The 20,817-nt window shown below is 39.1% G+C and overlaps 1 protein-coding gene across 5 annotated transcripts in view; it reads left to right on the top strand.

Moving 5' to 3' along the window:
• The first annotated feature begins 1,367 nt into the window (after positions 1-1,367).
• Positions 1,368-20,817, top strand: part of LOC108781661 (TSC22 domain family protein 1) — a 361,628-nt gene continuing 342,178 nt past the window's right edge. For all 5 annotated transcript variants that reach the window (XM_018549738.1, XM_018549723.1, XM_018549717.1 and 2 more), the window contains exon 1: positions 1,368-2,202. The gene's annotated coding sequence lies outside the window, so the exon portion shown is untranslated. The remainder of the gene's footprint in view (positions 2,203-20,817) is intronic.

Below are 20,817 nucleotides of genomic sequence, written 5' to 3' on the forward strand. Positions count from 1 at the left end.
CTTCCTCGCGCGCGAGGTGAAACAAGATTACTCTGACGTGCGGAACGCGTGCGGCAGGTTCTCCTTCATCGTGTTGGTACCGGCGCGGCGCGGCGCGACGCGGCGGAAGGAAGGAGATCGCGAGAGGTCAGACTGCGAGAGACGCCGGGAGCGGAGGGAAGGGATGACTGACTAAACCCCTCCACCCGCGAGCGGCGTGATAGTCAGCAGGCGATGCGCGACCAAATCTAACCTAACCTAACCCTAACCCCATTGCCGGTTCTCCAGGCGAAACGAGCGAGAAGGAACGCGCAGGCTGGGTCGCGCCAGGCGGCGGGAACGAGACGAGGACGGAGTTACGGTCATATGGAGAACGATGAGGCGGAGGGGAAACGGGGGGGGAGGGAAACGCGGAGCATGCGCGCCGAGGCGATTTATCGAGCCGTAGAGAGGGGCGGTCGGCGGCCTCGTCGTCGTCGTCGTTGCCGCCGCCGCCACCACGGCCGCGACGTCGACGACGATGGTGGCGGCGGTAGCGGTGTGGCGGTGGTGGCGACGTGGCATCGCGCGAGCGAGCGAGCGAGCGAGATGACACAAGTCGTCGGGAGAGAGAAAGCGAGAGGCAGAGGGAGAGGGGAAAATTTAGCCGTGTAGCGGGAGGATATAGGGAAGGAAAAAAGATGTATCTCTGGTAGGCGCGAGAGCGAGAGGCGGTGGAACTAGAAGGGGAGCACGGAGGAAGGTAGAAGCGGAGTTATATCATGGATGCGAGCGAGACGACAGATGAGTTCCAGGGTGGAGAAAAAGAGAGGGGTCAGCGCGGCAGCGGGGGTGGGGAGAGGAACGCGGTGGAGGATATTCAGCGGGCGCGAAAGAGAGAGAGAGAGACTTCCAGAACGCGATGGAGAACGTTGGAATGTGGTGGGATGACGAGGGAGAGAGAGAGAGAGAGAGAGAGAAAGAAACGCGCGCGGGCGAGACGGACCGGAGAGCTGCTGGGGAGAGGGAGGCGGAGGGGGCGGAAAGGGGAATACGCGCGACGGGCGGTGGAGGGGCTCGCTGGAACGGGAGAAGGGGGAGAGAGAGGGGCGCTGCCGTCGGGCAGTTGCTGTCGCGCCAGGTCCCCGCTAGCGGCTAGCAAGCAAGCAGTAAGCAGTCGCAATCCCGTCGCCTAACCAGCATCGCTCGCCTTACCTCTTCACCCTCTCTCAAAAAATCGCATCGAGGCTTCCGTCAGCTGCATTATAATATACACCCGTTTCCGTTCAGCGCCGGTTCGTATCAACGACGTCGTTGTGTCTGCCGTCGCCCCCGACGTACGTCGCCATTGCCGTAGCCGCCGCCGCCGCCGCCGCCGTCGCCGCCGCCGCCAGCTGCCGTTGCTACTATTGCTGTCGTCGTCATCGTCGCGACACGTAGTACGTCGCCGTCGTTGTCATCGTCCTCCTCGTCACCCACGTCGTCGTCGTCGTCGTCGTCGTGCTGCAACACTTGTCCAGGCCGCGCGTACTTCGTAGTCAGCGACTCGCACTGACGTTTGACATTTTCGGATCGTCAGCAAACATCAGGAACGTATCGCGCGTGCGGAGTAGAGAAAGCAGAGAGTAGGAAGAGAGAAAGGGACGGCGTGAGAAGCGCGAAAGGAAAGAGCAAGTGAGAGAAAGCGGCAGCGCGCGCGAATCCGAGAGGGAAAAGAAGAAAAAAAAAAACGGATCTCGTGTGATCGGGGAAAGCTGATTATGAGTTGGAACCGTGGTGCAGCGACGGATCAGCAAAGCGCACCCGAGCCGGCTGACGTGTGAGAGGAAGAGAGAGAGAGAGAGAGAGAGAGAGAGAGCGATCGTTATTTTTCCCATTCGTGATAAACTCGCACGGATCGTACCGTACGATCGTCGTCCGTGCGTGCGCGGATCGTGCTTTCGCGAAAATCACACGCGTCGGGATTTTACAGTAAAGTGAGAGCCGACGAGGATACTCTTTTTTTTTTTCCGGAGCAGTGGTGTTTGACGTAGAATATCTCGTAAGTGCCCGGCGCGGAAGTTTCACCTTGTGTTATCCAGTGGCATCCAGAAGGCGATTTCGAGACGACGCAACGTGAGAGCGAGGGAAAGAGAGAGAGAGAGAGAGAGAGAGATAAAAAGAAAAAAAAAAAGAATCCGCATCTTTTCGCGCCAAGGTGACCGACATCACGGCGTCTGAATCCTTCGCGTGTTCCGGAGCAAGGTAATGCATACAAACTTCCCTATTCTCTGTGGTCCTCGCTATCGGGCACACCTGTCATGTGCGTATACGTGCGTGCGTGCGTGTTGCGAAACAAACGGTGTGGGTGTGACGCGTCCGCGTAGGTACGGCTCTTAAAAATACACGAGTACAGCCGGGTATCATTTTTTTTTTTTTTCAATCCTTGTCGTCAACTTTTCTTCGACGCGGAGTAATGAAGTAGTTTCACCCGAAGAGAGAGAGAGAGAGAGATTCTCCCGCTCGACAACCGGCGTTGAAACTCGTTACTTGGAGTCTTCCTCGCGTACACTTTTATCCTTATCGTTACTGAATGTTGTACAAAAATAAAATGATACTCGGAGGCACTTCCGCTAGTATTTTTGAACGCGCTTAGGGGGCGATCCGCGGAGTGAGGTCTCGCGATGGATGACGTTTTCCGCATGGCCGCGTATATATTTGTATCGTACGCTTTTACATGATTAGTGTGTATGCGTAAAATATATATATATATATAATACGTGTATACCTACATATGTCGCGCGTCCGTCGGCCGCGCGGGATGACGTCACGCGGCTTGAGAACAGCGCGTCTCTGTGCGTCGCGCCGTCGCGACTGTTTTTCCGAAAATTCATCGCGAGTCGCGGCCTCGACGCGTTATCGTGAGAAAAAAATTACACGTGATAATCGCAGCGATATGTATGTTTGCTGAAAATGTCGCAAGAGCTCAGCGTTTCCGATACGGTAAACGCCGATAACACGCTGCGTCACGCGTCACGGCTAATGAGAATACGTATCTTAAAATGCAAGTATTGTGACGCTTTATATATATATATATATATATATAAAGCTATTTAGAGTCGAAGAGTGGGATACTTTTTTTACTACGGAGACGTCGCGGCGGAAAATAGTTGTTATCGGGTTGCTTTCTAAGGAGCGCTGAAATTAAATTGGTCGTAAAGAATCGTCGGACGGCGGGAAATAATTCTTCTCACGTTAGTTTGTGTATATGTATTATAGTCATGCGGTATTACGTGCAGTTTTTTAATCGAGATAATCTGCATCGGGAGTAATTTAACTTACTCCGACTTTCATATAAATTTATATGCCGCGTGAAGTTCAGCTCCGAATTAAAATCTAAAAGTCAAATGTGAAATGGCAGGTGGGAAACGCATTGCAATCGCTTTTTATACACATATATCGAATACATATTTAATCAAGCATAACTTTATGAAGACTGGATATCGCATCCACTCGTGATTTGCATCACTGCGATTGAAAACGCCGTCAAAAGAATGTGCCCGAGATATTTGCAAATTCGATCGGCTGACAATCTCCATACTGACAGTTTGACACTCATAGCGCAATTAGATTTCATGTGTGCCAAAGTATTAATAACTGCAATCATCGAGATTTTAGTTAATTGAAAATACAGAAGACAAAAATTATTTTGCCAAGAGGGAAAGGCACGTAGAAGAAAATGTCACTTGACGTAGTGCATTTGTCTATTTTGATTTTTGTATATATCTTTTGTTATATATTTAGACATCGATTGCGTATCTTAACGTGTAATGAAAATTTAAAGAGCGAGCTAATTTACTAGGTATTGATTCGTGAAACTAAATAATCTAGTGAATTTGTTTATATTTGTAATTTTCACTTCACATTTTAACAATCGATATTCTAAATTTTATTATAACTACTATTCTCTTCACTTATCGCTCCTTTATGCTTCGAAAGTAATACAATTAAAGAAAGCGTGACTTCTAAATTATTGCCATGAGTCAAGTAAACATGAACGTATCAGTCATAAAGAATGAACTAACTCGACGTCATAAAAAAATTGTTGAAATCGTCGTAACTCAAAAGATCAGTTTTCTAAGAGTTGTGAAACGAAAATAATAGAAAAAGACAATTTATTACGTTAAGAATATATTTTTTACCGATATTGTTCGGTTGGTAAATAATTGTCTGTCAGGTTTTCTTTGTTTTTAGGAAATTTAAATCTTTGAGTTGTGTCACTTTTGAAGTAAGGAAGCAATATTTGGAATTAAAAATTTTAAGCTATGAAACATTGTGATCAAGCTTATCTAGAAAATTTAAGAAAAAGATTGACTCTTCTTATTTAATTAAAAAAAAAAAAGGAAAGAAAAGAAGACAGAGTGAATAATGAGCGGTAAATTATATGCATATATTTGGATACGCGGAAGAAAAAGGTATATATTTATATATAATCTATTTAAATATTTATTTGAATCTCTAACAAACGAATGAAATCGAGTTACTTCGCTTAATAATGTCACGTTTATTTGCTTCGTACTAATCGATTCTCATTCCTGCGATCGTTTGCGCAAATACTATATGGTTGGTAATAATACGCGCGACTCGTTTCTGTATCTTTTAAAGATACATATTTAACATTACATTATGATATCAAGTACGTATATTGGTGGAACACGATTGATCAAGTACACAAATCGCAAATAAACGGAGACGAGAGATGTGAAACGTGATCTAAAAATAAGTGAACGCATCGCGTCTAAAATTACGGGTGCGCGATATGCGCGAAGCACGTTCTCGCGGTAACGTAATCTCGAACGCGTGAAATCGAGACGTATGGAACGTATTCCGCGCTCTGAAGTTGGTCACTCAAGAGCGCGGCGTGTGCGAGGAGGTTCAGTCGGCTCTCAGTGGCGTCGAGAGATCGGAGAGTGGCACGGCCGATTCGAATTTTCGGTCAGCTCGCGCCCCGGCACTTTTTTAACCGTTATCGCCGCCGAATTATCGCGGTAACCACGCGATAGCCGCGCGTTTCGAAACGTTCAACTGCCTGTGATCGTATAACACTCTCTCGCTCGCCCACGTCGCTCTTCATTTGTTCGCGCCGGAACGCGCGTAACCTCCATTTCGCGTCTCTCTGTGTGCGAGCCGGATTCCGCGGTTTCTCGTCGGTTTATCGCGACGGAAAAACGCGTCGACGGACTGTGGGACGACGGCATCGACGGCAGATGCTCAGCGGAGACTTCTTCGCGGCTGTGAAAATTGCGACCAGAGGCGTTCAGTTGGGAAGGACGGCCGGCATTTCGGAGTATGTATGGCGTCTTTCCTTTATCATGCCTTATCGCGACGTGCTGCGTTTCGATGCGACGCAGCGTCTCAAAAGCTTTCGTAACCTCGAGAGAGAGAGAGAGAGAGAGAGATTCGTTTATTACACTCTTTCACACTTGCCATGTTTACTTGCCATGTTTATAGCAGCGCATACTTGTGTGCCTTGAAGCTGGAGAGAGGAAAGAAAAATAAAAGCGCGTGTAAGTGGAAGTGAAAAGTGTAGAGTTACGATTGCTTGTACCTCGACTATATATTTTTTTGGTCAAACGAATCATAGGCTTTTTTTCTTCTTCGCGGAGAATTCACCTGTTTTACCAAAACATTATTTTCTTAGAATATATTTTCTCGAACGAATGTTCTCTCTGGAATCCATCTTGTTGCATTATCAGTGAGCATGCACTTTTCCTAGCTGCTAGTGTAGATGTCAGCTGACAATTACAATTCTTTATTTTTTCTTCATTATTAATTAATTGTGTCAATGAATCATTACAACGGCGATTGCCGATACGTCTCTCTGTACAGTGAGTGATTATCGCGATCACATTACGCGATATTAATTTGCGAGAATTATTAATAATGCGCAGAGGTATCATTTATTCTCTCATTTACGCTTAATTGCCCGCCAATTTCGCCAATTGATTAAAGATAGATTGAGAGGATTTAAAGCCAATTTTAGCTTAAATCTTGCAAGCTTCCGCGAGAGAAGCGTTGTTGTATTTTCGGTCTGGTAGGCGCGAACGAAAATTAAAATTACAACGAAGGTGTGTGTGTGTGTGCGTGTGTTTACTCTCTATGATCTTCCCCTCGCTCACTCGAAACCAGGACTCGTTATATTCGTTTTATGCTTACGAATGACGCACCGCGTACAATATTTACACCACGTGCGTGTTGCGCGTTTGCAACACGTCGATACCGATCGGATCGCGTTTCTTTCGTATAACCGGGCTGCGCATATTTTTTCTACATGACGTAACGCGGATGGATAATTTTCACGTCGGCGGGAAAGGAAGGAGGAGGCGGAAGAGACACAAATACAGGTACATAGCCGCGCGTAAATGCGTCGCTTGCCGGTGACGCGCATCCGCGCACAAACGCATCAAATTACAGTACCTTCCAATGGGCGTGTCCAACTGACATTCCGACCTCGCCGTCTTTCATCCTATTGAGAGGCCTTCCACGCTCCTCTCCTCCCTGCCGGGCGCACGACGGTGGGACTCTTTTTCTAGCGCCGGCGTTTAGCCGGTGGTTCCCGACGTGTTTACAGCACCCGTAGGAAGTCGCACCTACCTACCGAAGGCTCGACACCCGAAGGTCTTTACAACGATACCCGTGTAATCGATACGTTTTTCACAATGAGACTTAGGCGAGATTTCACCAGGATGTCGACCGCAGGCACGACAGATGTGATGACAAATCCTTGTAATGATGTGACATTGTCGTCGTTTCGTTGAACGACAGACGTCACTAATTTCATTTTTCAAATGCATTTATATTCAACGTGACAGTTGCACGCACAAATATTATCTATAGCAAATATTACATAATTCAATGCACAATTGTGTGTCAGAGTTAAATATTTTGCACTACTCACAGATTTAGAAATAGTTTTTTCTTTTTCGTTTTATTTAATTTATATTTAAATCTTGATCAAAATATCTACTGTAGAATTCTATTTTATTATTATCGATATTTATATGTAACTTTGCAGTAATCTAATTTCGATGGTATAAAACGCTGTTGAAAGAAAAAATGAAATGTTCATTTAATATTTTTTCAAGAGATCAAGCACCCGGTATTGAGACAAACAACTTAAATTTTCATAATTTTAAAATTTAATTAAACCCGCGCATGTCATAAACGTTTAACTTGTTATACATTCCTCTTATTTATTCACCTCCGTGACTTTAATTTCCTACCCTTCCATTCGGGCGTTCTCAATATATGGAGGTAGCTGCGCACCGGAAGTTTACGTCAGCCGGGAAATACAGCGAGACCCGTGTAACAATCTGACGTGGGCACTTGCGTTTACAACTCGTTCTTCCGAGATTTGATCAAAGGTCAGAATGCAATTTCATAATACGTTTTGTCGAATATGTCAGTTGAAATTTACCGGTTACGCCCATAAACGCTACAACGCCCAGTACTATACGACGAATTAGCGAATGCTCTCTTGTGTACTCTTCTTTTTCGCGGCGTCATCATGGCGAATTATCCCGTGACATCATCGTCGGCGACCGTACGTAGATGTGTGAGAGAGATTATATAGGCGCGGAAGCCGCTCGTTTTATGGGTTATGATGTAACGTGTGCGAAACTATCTCAGGCAAAATGCCCGCTGCCTTGAGATTTGTATGATCTTTCTAGTTTTCAGCTAACGATAATCGAAATGCGACGACTGCTTAGAAAATGTTGCTCTCGCGTTTCCTTTTCGATATTCCTTTGAAATACATATAACGACTTATTTTTCTAGTTTCGTGAATGTTTGTCAAGGTGAAAAATTATGTCGGTTTATCGCGGTTGTTGGCGATCAAAAAAGAGAAAATCGAGAAAAAAATTATCAGGATGAAACCGGTGAAAAATTGAGAAGTCGCAAAAGTCAATGAATTTATTAACTTAGGATTAAAAATTATTATATTTGAATATCAATTTAAATTTTTTTAATTTTACTTCTCTCTTTATCAAATAAAATTTTTTATATAGTTTTTAAATTTCGTAGAGTGAGTAATTTATAAAAAGCCATATTATAATGGGTATAAATAAAAAGAAAAACTATAACATCTTGACTTTTTTGCAAAGTCGAGATATATATTAATGACGTTTCAAATCACTTACGCAAGATCGTAAAAAATGATACAAAATATTTTTATACAATGTTTCATGCATTTTTTTAAATGGATGTATATTGTGAAAGGTACGATTTATCTCTTTTTCGTATACAAATATTGTTGAACGTTTCAAAGTAATGTACCGTTGAGATAAATTTTTAATTAAGATGAAAATTAAAATGTAGTATTTTAGCGAGATAATTAAATCTAGATATGCAATGGAGACAATGGACGGGAGCAAAATGTTTGCCGTTTCTTTTAACTCATTTGTTTTTAACGGAGCGCGTACCAAAGTAAGTCGTATTGTTATTAGTGTTTGTCATTTAAGAATATGTAATTTAAAGCATGTTTGTGAGTAAAAGAATTAAACGCATATGAAGTGTGCGTGTTATTAATATAATTATTATACTATATAATTTAAAATTTTTGTAAATATTACCTTTATTAATCATATTTAACTTTCATTTTTGTCTTTTGTTCTTTTAATGGTGCCAAATATAGGATGTAAATATACGTGCGTGAATACAGAAATATTTAAAATTTAATTTAAATGAAATAACTTGCAAAATGTTGTTAGTTCTATTGTGAGGATTTATTATCATGAAGGATATTAAAACGTATAAAAATGAGTTGGCGGTACCAGAAAGTCTTATTACTTTTTTATTTTTAACTATTTGTGTATATTTAAATTTAGAATATCATCATTTATTCTTATAACATTGAATAATATTCTTTCTGGAAGTGACATTTCATGTGCAAATTGATGCACTATTAATAATTCGTTATTCTTCTATAAAGATAAAATAAATGCAAATTCTCCTCGAAGAGAGTATAATGTGCAATTAAAAAACATTTCACAATAAAAAATCCCAAAAATAACTTCTCGAATTATCAATAGTATTAATAAATATATTAATTTAGATTGTACGATTTTAATAACGTATCACATAATCTGATGATTGATGATGATTTAACATTGTGTGAGTCAATCAATGATTATTATTTCAATCGAATTTGAAAAAAAGATATACTCAATGGATTTTTCACTTTCATCGGGTGACTTTCGTTCTAGAAAAACGTTTGATCGTTCAATCGGTTTCAAATAACGGAAAAAGAGAGAAAATCATAGATTGTATAATGCGACAATCGGAGTATAAATGCGTTTTCTGATAAATTGTGCGTCGATTTTGCTTCGATAAAAATTTATGTTTCACTATAAGTATCGAGTTAACATAAAGAATTAATAAAGGACGTGTCGGTAAATTAAGCCGGAATGGTGAAAATTTATTACTAAACCTTGCGTCTTAGTTAATTACAAGTGAAATTTGCCATGACGGGGGAATTCGATTTAGCTAATTAAATTACGGCGACAGATAAGTAGCTCTCTTGTATAATCGAATTTTAATTGAGAAAAGCTCGCGTCGGAGCAATATAACCGATTGCTGATCTCGCGGAATACTGCCGCGCGATTGTCCGCTATTCTGGTTTAATCTTTAGTGGGAGAAGATCGGTGCGAGAGGGAGGGAGACACACAAAAAGATGACGCGTGCATACTCGAGGACGACGTAATTCGAGGGTCGCGCGCGTAAGTAAGTTGAGTAACGCGCCGGTTGTCGCGGCTGAAAGCGCACAAAGCAGGAGCGAAGCAAAAGCGGCGCCGACGGTTAGCAGCGTGAGTAAGCTCGCAAACATGGAGCATCATCTTCGTGGCATCTTCACCGTAAACTCTTGACAATGTATTCCGTAAGGTGCATACGGTTTTGCGCCGTCTTGATCTTCTATCTCGGGGGAGTTAAAATGTATTTTTAAAGATCCTCATGTAAATAAGATTTTTATACCTGTTGCAATTTGCTATCACCGACTCGTTGCACGTCTCTCTCGGCGAAATTAAAAGGACACAAGTTTTTCTCACGAATATTATCATGTTCCATTTTCTTAAGTATAACTTCAAGATTACTTGAGATTAATAAAGTTTTTAGAGTTGATATCGGAATTGAAGGGTACTTGGACTTAATTGGAAGTTTACTCGAAAGTACATTGTCTCTTGTAGCGTTAATGTGAGTCCTCCGTTGAGTATAGTAAAAGAAATGTTTGTATAACACTGTATTTAATACGAAATTTATGATCCATACTGATTATACATCGCATTCAAATATATATATTCTGGGTATCATTAGAGGTATAGGCTTAAAGTATCTATTGTCAAATTAGTGTTTGGAACGATGACACACTTTGTGGCCGAGTTGATAATATCGATATAAAGTATTTTGAGCATTTCTAGGCGCACGCATGCTGGTATCGGGGTGTGCCTCGTTTTAATTTTAGTCCCACGACGGGCTACGTTCTCGCGAAGAACAGGCGGGTGGCGTTGCCCCGCCAGCATAATCTACAAATATTTCTCCCTCCTGCCTCTGCTACGCCTTTCTCCTTCTCGTTTTATTCTTTCTCTCTCTCTCTCTCTCTCTCTCTCGTTTACTCGGCCTTTTCTCTTTCTCTCGCTCACCTCGGGCGATACATCAACGCAAATCCACGGGCGTTCTTGCGTTCCCCTTTTTTAGATGCTTGAACGAACTCGCCAGTCTCGCTCTTGTAGCCTCTCTCCCTTCTCTCTCACCCCTCCCCGTTCTTTCTTTTCGTCTCTGTTCGTTTCTCCTCTTGTCGTGTGGCCTGTTAACCTTCCTCCCTTCCTTGCGATTTGTGAGGAATCGGGAGAGTTCATAGCCGATACGTCAGCATGCGGCGCGTCGCAAAGCGAGACCGTTATTTGACGTATCCGTTATATTGGTGTCCGATGTATCTCGCGATTACACTCGATGCGGGTTCGATCGCGCAATTGTTAGCGAGCTCTTTCGCTCTTTGTATTTTTCATCGTTCGAAATCTCTCATGAATCTCACGCAATCGAATCTCACGTAATCGAATCTTCATGGCTTCCCGCTAAAAATAAAAAAGCTGTGACGGCTCGGAGCACGTAATTCGCGCGTAAAATTTTTACTTTTTACTCTTTTATTAGTACAAAAAAGTGGAAAAGTTATGTAATCACACGTCCGCTTTAGAATAACAAAGGTCGCTGGGAACTCCGTTCCATTTTGCTCGGAATGATCGATCAATCGCTAATGAAGCTTCACAACGGAGTTAAAAGGAGCATGCGTACTCCAAAATAATTCAGCGAGCTTTCGAACTGGATCAGATTTGAGAGTGCATGTAATAAAAACAGTAAACTATATTTTGTTGCGTGTATCCTGAATTAGTTACCATATTGCGATTTGTAGTTACACGCGAATCACATAGCTATTTCATTAGCTTATTGCATATTCAGCGTCATTAGTAGATGAAGTAATTTATTATATAATAGTTAATGTAAGTGGAAGCAAATATGGATATACTATTCTCGTAGTCGGATAGTTAAATAAAACGATCCGACGCGATCACTGAAAACAATACCGAATTTTATTGATGAATAATTTCTCGCTGCCTATTTTTCTTCTCCTTCTCACGACGCGTAACGGTACGTCGTCTCAATAACGATCTCGTTTGACGATTCGTGGCTTGGTTGCGTCGTAATGACCGCGTTTTCGCGCCAATTCGTGTGGCTCGACGGCGGCGAGCTCGTCGACGCAGAATTCGGTCCCGCGGGAACGATAAATATTCAAGGGCATGGTCTCCCCGCTGCGTCCTGTTCCGAGGAATTCTCCATGGCGTGGAGCGAGAAAGAGAAAGAGAGAGAGAGAGAGAGAGAGAGAGAGAGAGAGAGACAGAGCGTGCATTTTGTGTGGTGTGACAACGTGCGTGTAGCGCGCAGCGAACTTGCCGACAATGAGTCGGAATGAATGATTTGCAAGCGTTGAAACGCATGAACGAGCAGCCCGAGCGCAACGTCCGATTGGACAACGCGAGCCACCCCCGTCACACCCGCAATTGCGCAACCCCTCGCGAATTTATGGCTTCAAAGCGACCCGATGCATCCACCACGCTACGTCAAATTGCTTTTGAGCGGCTTTTTAACCCCTCGCTCTCTCTTACACGCGACCAATTTTGCGTTCTAATTGCACTCTATCCACCGATTTACCACACGATGTGTTCACGGAAGAAATTCGACTATTCGATCGTTTCCTCGAATGTTTTTCTATACGCTTGGAGGATAAATATTTTATACTGCGGAGACTTTACTTTATGTACCAAGCACAATATCGGTACCTTGTGTAATCTTGTGAAATATGTTAATATTAGATATCTCGAAGGCAATATTGAAAGGAAAATATTAATAAAGTAATAATTCTCAGAGAATATTTTGGATATTTTTATCGTATGATATTAATTCAATTAATTTTTATCAACGTATTTAATTGCAGTTTTATTTAATCAATTGCGCAATTTTATTAATTACATTTACTAATTTTATTATTTATTATTTTATGAATGCTTATATTCTTGAATTAGTAACAAAATATTACATTTAATTTTGTTCAGAATTGTGACTGTCTTGCCATGTGCACATTTAATATTAATTAATTAAAACCAAGATTCTATTTACAATTAACTGATGTACATGTTTATGTGTGTGCGTATACAGTGTGTTTCACGTAATAGAAGCAACATCATGTTTCCCAAGTTTGTCAGTGCATAAAATAATATTTCAGATAAAAATTTTTGACGGCTCAAAGAAGATGCGTTATTGGTTTCTTGGATGGAGGTGTCAAAGTTATATGAACAGCATAACCATTTTTTTAAATGAAATATCTCATGTATCTTTACATTAAATTTGAAATGCCTAAAATGAAACTTGTAAAACATTCATTTTTCAATAATTTTTATTGTAGTACTTTTATAAAAATAGAATAATTAAGTGAATCAAATTGGCGTAAAAAAAAACCTAGACCTATATAAACAACCTAGTGTTGTTTACAAAAAGTATGTACTTGTAGTGTAATACATTGAAAATGATTCTTTTGTTAAGCAATTGTATGTTATCTTTATTTAATTTAATTTATCTTATCATTCCCTACATGAAAGTATTAAGATAAGATAACTGAAAAATGAAAATTTTACATTTTTTATTTATTTCATATTTATATCAAGATATTAGATAGATATTAGGTAAATAAGCATAGAATATTTATAAAATTAACAGCTTTTCGTCACAAATACTCTTTTATTCGATGCTCTTTCAATTTCCATAAAAAAAAAGTACTAGATATTCCGTCTAAGAAATAATAGTCATTTTTACATAGTTTTACCATTAAAACCTAAACTTAAGTTTCTTGAACCTTAAAACTTTTTTATTTGAGACATTTTTGTACAACATCAAGTTTCAAAGAATATACAATTATTTTTCCATTAAAATAGAACATCTTATATATATATATATAAAATATATTATATATAGATATCCGAAAAGCAAATCTGACTATTTCATATTTTACATTTTGTTTAATTAAGTTACGTTTTTATTTTAATAAATAAAAACTCCATTAAATTTCACTAAATTATATTAATAAAGCGATTCGTTCGTAATTTTTCACATACAGATGCATTATTTTTTAATCGAGTGCTCGCAAAAAATGTCAATATGCCATTCTTGATATTATACATGGCATGCTTTTAACTCGATAACACGGAAGCTCGTTGAGTATGGAAAATATTTTCCGTATAATTGCACGCAACCATTTTCACGTGAAGCTACGTATTAAAAAATACGCATTAAAAAATACAGGCTTGCTGAAAATGTTACTGTGTGGCGACATGATGCGATGTGCGATAATATGATCTTCTAATGAAAATTTGTTGAATGTTGAATATTTTTTGTTCTTGATTTTGTCTGTATGCAATACGGAATTTTTCTACGGCCGGCTTCCTCTTTACGGCAGTATTATTCGCACTCTCCTAAGATTAGAACGTACGAAAATAGCTAGAATTAAGCTTGCCGTTATATAATTATATTTTATCTTGATTTTTGTTTGATGAATTAATATTGCTTAGAGAAGATGTACGTTACGCTGTTTTCATGTACTTTTTATTTCGACGTTTTTTAAGTAGAGTATTAAATTAATTTCAGTAAATTTCTTTATCGGTGTTCTTTTTTTTTGTAAAAATTGGAAGACAAATTCTTATAGATCTAAATTTGTATGGATATAAAATTTTCGACTACACGTTTGTGAGCTTAGTAGTATTAACACGAAGCACATACATACACATATATATCTTAAAAATAGAAATTGATATAAAACGAATTACTAAGAGATGAAATGTTACTTATTTTTCGTTATAGAGATAAACTTTTGATTTGTTGGAAAATTTTATTTTTACAGTTCACATTGTTTTCATGTTGTTCAAATTATATTACGAACCAGGTTATCATGAACTTTAATAATGGTCGAGAAATGGTATCGTGTATAAAGTTGTATTGGATTAAAAAGTTACGACGCGTTTGAATCTCGAAGCAGTGAGCGCGAAGCGCAATAATAATTTTCCCGACCGGCGGATATTTCGTGAACTATATTCCGCCAGTGCGGAATCTTGGCAGATGTGTGGTAACTAGTTAGCTCATAGGAACTTAAATGCGTCGAAAGTGTGAACCGTAATGTGAATGTAAAACCGGGCGCCGCAACGACGAACCCTACCCGAATGGATGCATACCGCGGCGAATCGGCGATCGATATCTCCATTGTTTTCCGTTCAGTTGATAATGCCTCAGCTTTATGCGTATAGCGCTTTCGCTTTAGCGCAAATATTTCCTCACTGTCCACGTTTCCCAAGGATAGAATCATGAGAGCGAGAGAGAGAGAGAGAGAGAGAAAGACGTGTCTTTATACATTTTCTGAATTTCGATTTCTCTCCATTTAACGACAAGTCCGCGAAACACGTAATGCCAGCATCGCAATTTAAAGGATTCTCCGGATGAATTATCTCATCGACTCGCGCTCGCGAATGTAAATACAGAAATGCAAATGACATGGTTTGCTCACACGTAATACTCCTCGCTCTATTAAGTTGCTTACTTTTCAACGAAACAAAACTGCAGCACTCTACACGTAGTGACGTAACGCGGCTTACGTATAAATTTCAGATGTTTAATTCTTCGTTCGTTTCACTCTCTATTGTTTTCGCCGAGGGGGTAATCACTTAATGTAATCGTGGGACAGAGTCCCTGAAATCATTATAAAATTTGTACAAAATTTCGATATATAATTCGACAATTACAAGAAATAATTGTGTAATATTAGATAAAATCGTTAATTTTACCAAATGACCGCATATATAGTGAGGAAAATTATTTGTCATCAAATAAAATTATATAAAATTAAATGAAATCATGTAATCTGTGGGACAATATTTCAGATAGTGGTTACCCCCTCGGTTTTCGCGTCGCTCTGCGTCATATATTTACACTAACAGACGTATAAAAGCTTAAGTTAACAACCGAAGCGTTAGGCTCAAAATCGTTCACTAATAACGTGAGTAACTTATATAAAGTATAATTTCGGTTAATTAACGATTTCCCATATCTTTTGTAGGTCACAGTTTTATTTTGAGTACGTTCTACTTTTAACGGATCAAATTTCGATTATGAATTCCGCGACGAATTTGAAATCGATTTTTCGTTACGGTGAATATTTAATAGAGGACTATTAGTCGCGTCGACGCCTCCATTTTCAGCATGACGTAACTTTGCAACTAATACCGATAAGAAGGATCTCGCATCTATCTCCCGGTGCTCCGGGAAATATCAAATCTGAAGTTTGTCGATGTTTTTTTTCCCCTCTTTTAAGTAACTCCCGAAATGCCGATTAAACAGCGCGTGACTCCGGAATGGCCTCTAATTGCGTCCGTGATGAAATAGTGATTCGCGTAATCCGAAGTCGCGCGGCGGGCAGGCGTGCGGTGTGCTTGTTAGAAAACAAATTGCATCCTGCGAGCTCGCATAGTCAGCCGGTTATTATCCAAGCGCGATACAGCGGCCGAATGTCAATTATTTCTCGCGCTCACACGTTACTTTTGCGCGGCCGGTAACTTCCTTAATGAACGAATTTCGGCTGCTCCGCGCTCCGACTGTGGGCGGGAGCGATGCGTTTCCGGTCTTCCTCCGCAATTTCTCCCCAGCAGCAGTATGCTGATGTTATAGAAGAGCGGAAAAGTTTTCTCTATCCGCGCGCGCGAGAAGGCGGTACTTCGCTTCGCGGATTCCCTTCCCCGGATTCTCTATGCGTATCAAAGAACGGATGTGCAACGCAAAAAGGCCCGAGCGGAAAATAGCGCATCGACGCATAGGAATTTTTGCCGGCGGCGCGTTTAGTAGTGCACGCGGCGAGCGAGTGAGGGCCGTGCCTTATTTTTACGTTCTTGTGAATGAATTTTAAACTCTTTCAAAAAGATCCACTTACTACCGTATGTGCGATATCATGTTTACTCAGTCAGATCTCTGTTGCTTTGCGGTAAAGCTTCCTGGTACCTCTTTCGTTGGATGCTTCTTTCTCTCTCTCTCTCTTTCTCTTTGAGCCTTCGTGCTATACAAGAATTCTTGGAGACATTCTGTCATTGAATTTTGGAATAATATCCCATGGGACATTGTAGTAGTGCCACCTTTCCAGCTGATTTTAATAGTAAACTATATAATTGTTTATTAAGTTTAAATTTTTTATTTGTTATATCAGCATACATTTTTGGATACATTATGTGGTTACAACACATGTATAAAACATTTTTAGATATTTAATATTAAATTGCGATATGTTTCAGTCTTCTGCTCCTATCCTTCTTCTCGACTATTTTCCTATTTCTATTTTGATTATTTTTGTTATTTTTCTTATTATCTTTATTGCGAATTTGTTTCTTTTTTGAGAGGATATAATTCTACAATACTTAATAAATTATGATCTGTATCTATCTGTTTATCTATGTTTCTTTCTCTCTTTTACAATTTTCTTGAAAAAAAAACCTTTAATTAAAATTATCTTGATGATCTGGATCAGAACTTTAAGAATTATTAACTTGTAATTTGATTGTTTCCATTATTCATTTAACTAATTATATGAATTGAAGCTATAACTATAGAACCAAATTATGTGTAAATAAATAAATAAATTTATATTTATCTATTTCTAATTATTATTTTTTAGTTGTGTTTTTTTCAGATAAGCGTGTATTGAACATTGCATTAAACAGTTGAAAGAGTTGTTTCACTATTAATTTGAGAATATAATTCGATATAATAGAAAATACACACACATTATTTTTAAATTGTGATTGAAATCATTACGAACGTAGTAGTATAAAAGAGATATTTTCAATTCTTACGGTTCAGATTAAAACTGATTTCATATGAAAAAGTGATTAACTTTTAATATTTGAACGCGTATAGTATTGTATCTTAGCCTTTTATGAGATGGGAGAAAGAACGACATTTACATTCTCCGCTTAAAAATCTATATGAATGTAAGTTATACGTAACAGTTATTGAAGTTGCATTAAGAGAGAGACAGAGAGAGGGGAAAAGGGTGGTGGCGAGCGGAGTACCGGTTGTATTCGCAAGCGCGAGGAAGAAATACGATAATATCGAAAACGTAGTTTGCTCCTTCGGTACATACCCAAAATCCTTTTAGCTAATTTAATCGGACCTAATTCCATTACACAGTCGGCAGCAACCCTTAAGCCCGGTCGTTCCCATTGTTTCATTCCGTTAATTTCGCTCCTCTTTTTTTTTTTTTTTTTACTTTACTCTCGGTCTCGCGCACAAAGGGAGCCCTATCGAATGAACGAGCGTGCTCATGCATACACGCACACAGCTATCCGCCTGCAGAATTGCATGTGCCCGCTCGTACGATCCGGGTAATCAGGTGCAATCTATCGGAAATGTTAAAAATCATTTTTTCTACCTCACCACTCTTTGTCCTCTTCTCTTTTCTCTCTCTCATCTCCGGTGTTGTGTGTCTCTATTTACGTAACTCTCTCTCTCTCTCTCTCTCTCTCTCTCTCTCTCTCTCTCTCTCTCTCTCTCTCTCTCTCTCTCTCTCCCCCTCCCTTCCTCCCTCTCTTTTTCTTTCTTTTCTATTTCTATCCATCTATTTATCTATCTATCTATCTAACGCGCTCTTCCTCTGTGGATCGAATCGTTGGTTCTCGCATATCGTCGACTGATTTGTCCAATCGACCGCAATCACGTATCTAACCGGTGCATTATAATGGCGATGTTATAAATGAGCCGCCCAACCAAGTAAAAGCTTGCAGTGTATGAAAACCACATCTCTGGTTAATATCCGGCACGTCGCTATTTTCAAATTAAAACGCGACCTATTTTTTTTTTAATCTTTATTTTATGCTTTATGGAAATGCTGTGTGTAAAATATATATATGTATATTAGGAAGAATTAAATAATAGTTAATTTACTGAATTCTTAACTAATTTTCCGATATGTTTGATATTAAAATTTAACGTGTTTTTTTGGACGATTCTACATTAAACGTGTAACTCGTATAATATTCATAACATTTATTTTAATTAATTTTGATAAATTTAGTTTTTTTTATTGGAATCTTTATGTGTATATAAAATATACACATTTTGGGTTATTAGACTATGAAAGTTGTAAAATAAGGGGATATTAAATATTCAGCAAATAACAGAAATAGAGTACAAATAGAAACAACATCCCAAGGTTGCCTAGTACGATAATATGCTATCTCTCACGAATCGTCAATATTCTAATTCAATTTTCATGTAAAGTTTCGCGTTTGCTGCAATTTTTAACGATACTCGGAATTAGTTAAACTGTCAAGTAGTTGTGCGAAAGCCTTACCGAGGTCCCACATAACTTAATACGCGCAGAGTGTCAATTCATGTACATTAAACACGCTGCAATTGAACGCGTACATGCGTGCTTCCCGATGATGCGCGCTCACATTCGGTGCACGTGCTCTCACACTCACGCTACATGACACGCGAATGTTTTTGCGTGTGTCGGTCGCGGTACGGTAAAAAGACGGATTAATTAGAGATTCAGAGATTTGTTTTGCACCGTCGAATCTCGAGTCATTGTCAGACGATGAGAACGACCTTCGAAGGGTACGAGGAGCTCGCGGCGACAGCGACGAGGTCGAAATGTCTGTGTGAGATATTGATTCGGTCGGCCCTCTTTCCTGCGGTAGTCACGTGAAAGAAGAAGTGGACGAAGCCGCATTCGTGCACGTATATCGATTCGATCGGCAGAACGAGAGAAGGAGAAAGAATAAGTACGAGAGAGAAAGAGACAGAGTCTCCCGAGCACGCGAGAGAAGTCACGACAGAGAAAGAGAAATTATCTGAATGTGTTAGTCGTGCCCCTGCCGGCTCTGCGTAATAATTATTGATAAAACTAAGCCTCTCGTTTTTCCCGATCAAAATTTCACATCGGCGCCGAGACGATATTGCCGACGATTTGTTCTCTATCAGCAACACGCGCACATCTGATTCAGCGGACACATTAACTTCTATTTGAACGATATATTTTCTTTGACGAAGCAATTTTTGCCCGAGTAATTGGATGCTATATAATGTTCGTTCGTGTTAAATATACAGTTTTATGTATCGTATTTTTTGACACAACAAACTGGCATACATCTAATTTTTTTCAAATATAATATTGTGTATATATAATATATTTCATTATTTTTTAAATTTAATTTTCTAAAGCTCGACTTAAAAACAATATCTATTAACTTATAAAACAGAATATAGTTTTCCCTCTTTTACTTATATAAACTTGTAATTAAAATATATGAAATATTCATGAAAAATATTATATATTAATGTATAGGAACTGTAAGTAAACTGATTCGTTCATTAAATGATGTATTTAAATTATGAATATAAAATTACAGATTAATAAAGACTGTCAGTAAACGAAAATTGAAATATTTTAGACGTCGCACGAAGCAGTAAGCGAACGAACAAAATGAATCCAATAGGTTTATATAAATAAAAAGAATCTGTTTGCCTGGATAAAGGTTAAAGCTGGATCGACACATTTCTTTTATATAGATGTGACAATTTATTACATATTTCACATATAAATTTATTCGTAACATTTTTTTCAAATCTACTTTCTAGTTTTAAAACATTCTGTATATGTTGTTGATTCCAACGGCTATTGATTTCGGTGAAATTTATCGGATTATCGTATTCACGCGTTTTTATGTACCTTGACGTACGTTCAGATTTGTTAGCGAATAGATAAAAGTTTCTAAATATCCAGAAGAAAGCAATGGAACTACTAGTACAATAAAAAGTATATTCATTTTGTAACTGAGCTTGGGTAGTTGCTTTATTACATTTCACGTTATTGCGCCGCGGAGAGAGACATATTTACTGTTTGATGTATTCGTGTTTTTTAGTGTTTAGTTTGTTTTTTAATTTTTACTCTTTAAAATAATAAACAGGATGTTCTTTTTTACAAAACTTTTTCGCTAAATTTTTATTTTAAGGAAATTTGTTTCTAAATAGGATCTGCTTTATTAAAATTAAGATAGATCGTGAGTTAATATTGATGATCAATACCATTTGATTTTGAAATTTTGTACATTAATTTATATAATAAATAAAATTTATAATAATTGTTCTCAAAGAGATCCTGGTATTTGTGCAAATTTACGTGACGTTTTAAGCACATAATAATTATCGTATCTGACACTCGGTGACGGCGAGACTTCGCGGAATGTT

This window comes from Cyphomyrmex costatus, unplaced genomic scaffold (assembly GCF_001594065.2).
Source record: "Cyphomyrmex costatus isolate MS0001 unplaced genomic scaffold, Ccosl1.0 scaffold123, whole genome shotgun sequence".
NCBI classification, from domain to species: domain Eukaryota; kingdom Metazoa; phylum Arthropoda; class Insecta; order Hymenoptera; family Formicidae; genus Cyphomyrmex; species Cyphomyrmex costatus.